The sequence below is a fragment of the Naumovozyma dairenensis genome, chromosome 7, assembly GCF_000227115.2.
Source record: "Naumovozyma dairenensis CBS 421 chromosome 7, complete genome".
Lineage (NCBI taxonomy): Eukaryota > Fungi > Ascomycota > Saccharomycetes > Saccharomycetales > Saccharomycetaceae > Naumovozyma > Naumovozyma dairenensis.
Genome location: NC_016485.2, coordinates 524025 through 526524, shown reverse-complemented (window position 1 = coordinate 526524; position 2500 = coordinate 524025). Strand labels below are relative to the sequence as shown.

Sequence of the window (2500 nt, the reverse complement as noted above, 5' to 3'; positions counted from 1 at the left end):
ACACTCTAATTTTTTCAAAGTAAAAGTCCTGGTTCGCCAAGAGCCACAAGGACCCAAGGTTAGCCAGAAGGAAAGGCCCGGTTGGAATCCAGTACACGAAAAAATCGGACCGGCCAACCAGGCCCAAAGTTCAACTACGAGCTTTTTAACTGCAACAACTTTAATATACGCTATTGGAGCTGGAATTACCGCGGCTGCTGGCACCAGACTTGCCCTCCAATTGTTCCTCGTTAAGGTATTTACATTGTACTCATTCCAATTACAAGACCCGAATGGGCCCTGTATCGTTATTTATTGTCACTACCTCCCTGAATTAGGATTGGGTAATTTGCGCGCCTGCTGCCTTCCTTGGATGTGGTAGCCGTTTCTCAGGCTCCCTCTCCGGAATCGAACCCTTATTCCCCGTTACCCGTTGAAACCATGGTAGGCCACTATCCTACCATCGAAAGTTGATAGGGCAGAAATTTGAATGAACCATCGCCAGCACAAGGCCATGCGATTCGAAAAGTTATTATGAATCATCAAAGAGTCCGAAGACATTGATTTTTTATCTAATAAATACATCTCTTCCAAAAGGTCGAGATTTTAAGCATGTATTAGCTCTAGAATTACCACAGTTATACCATGTAGTAAAGGAACTATCAAATAAACGATAACTGATTTAATGAGCCATTCGCAGTTTCACTGTATAAATTGCTTATACTTAGACATGCATGGCTTAATCTTTGAGACAAGCATATGACTACTGGCAGGATCAACCAGATAACTATCTTGAAAGAAGTGGCGAGAGCCAAAAGCAAGCACCGAAGCACTCGCAAATGAACTCCCTCCATTCTGAAGATACTTATTGAATTTAGGTTCAGTCTAGAGATTTGACTCTCTAGACAGCAGAATGCTCTCTCCATACCAGATTTGACTCCAGTACGCAGCGCACTCCGTCACCATACCATAGCACTCTTTGAGTTTCCTCGAACCAAGTTCCACCAAACACTGCCCCGATGTTTCACGGAAAAGACAGGTTTAATATCGTCGGCTTGAGAGGAGGTTACACTCGGAGAATCACAGTCTTGCGACCGGCTATTCAACAAGGCATTCCCCCAAGTTTGAATTCTTTGAAATAGATTGCTATTAGCTAGTAATCCACCAAATCCTTCACTGCTCACCAATGGAATCACAAGATGCCCACGATGAGACTGTTCAGGCTGCAGAGCAAAGGCGGAAAGATATGTTACTATCTCTCCCCCAAAACTCTTTCACCCATGTCGACTCGCTGTATAGAGACTAGGCAAGATCTGACGATCACCTAGCAACTCTCTCCACCGACCGACGAGGCCATAAAAAGTATACGAACGCACAAGCTTACTCGAATTCGTTTCCAAACTCTTTCTGAACTTGTCTTCATTTGCTTTCGCATATATTACCTCCCGACCACTTTTACTGACCTTCGTACACCATCCCTCATAACCCTTTCCCATTTTGTCCTAAAAATGTCTTGTTTTGCACAAATTTTCTTAGTAAATGTACCTTCACTATGGGAAATTTGTTGGTGAAAAACTTGCGTTTAGCTTTTTTTCGCTACCCGGACACATCCAGTTGCGTTTACCCGGTCGTAAAACTTAGCGAAAAAAAATAAAAAACCAAAGTTCCACCTCCCTTCGACTCCGACCCGGGTCTTTTTTCCCCCCTGACCGATCACGTGTAAAAAATACGGAATTTTTACGCGACACACAATTTTTTCAAAAATACATTTCGCGACGTGCGTTTTTACGTCGCGCATGTTAAAGATAACGCGCATGTGAAAACACAAAAAACTTAAAACAACAAAGACATACGAAAACAGCCTCGCGTAGTAAAAAAACGTTGCAAAAGAGTTAGGGCTTGGCTAGACAAGATGCCACAGAGGGTAACACCCTCGAGAACAGAGGGTAACCCCATTTGGGACAGAGGGTAACCCCAGCCCAAACACCATTTTGACCCATAACTCCACAACCAGAAACGGTATACATGTGCCACAAAAACCATTATAATTAGCACTAATGGAACTTATTTAAGGTACTAATAACAATATCCCAACATGCAAATTCGCAATATTTATTTTACATTTCTACACTCTGGGACTATCTTCATTGGTTGTTATTCACTGCAACAAGTATATTCTAGTATAAAAATTAAACATTTTTTTGGACAAATATGCAAATCTCCATTTATCTCTACAACTAGTACGCCCACCTATTGATATTAATACTGATATACATTACATAAGATGATACCATTCTATTCCCCCCTATTATCATGTCACCACCATGCCTACAGCAAAAGTTACTCCCACTACAGACACCGTCCTCCAACACATACCCATGTTTGTTAGTCTAAACTTTCGGTTGCGGCCATATCTACCAGAAAGCACCGTTTCCCGTCCGATCAACTGTAGTTAAGCTGGTAAGAGCCTGACCGAGTAGTGTAGTGGGTGACCATACGCGAAACTCAGGTGCTGCAATCT

At 42.4% G+C, this 2500-nt stretch overlaps 2 non-coding genes across 2 annotated transcripts in view; one reads left to right on the top strand and one right to left on the bottom strand.

Moving 5' to 3' along the window:
• The window catches only part of Ndai_RDN18-1, a 1799-nt gene extending 1034 nt beyond the window's left edge, over positions 1-765 (bottom strand). Inside the window, exon 1 of the ribosomal RNA XR_002431979.1 lies at positions 1-765. This exon is cut by the window's left edge and continues 1034 nt beyond it. This is a non-coding gene — a ribosomal RNA (18S ribosomal RNA).
• Positions 766-2379: 1614 nt separating this feature from the next.
• Ndai_RDN5-1 lies at positions 2380-2500 on the top strand. The gene has a single exon (XR_002431981.1). It is a non-coding gene; the product is annotated as a 5S ribosomal RNA (ribosomal RNA).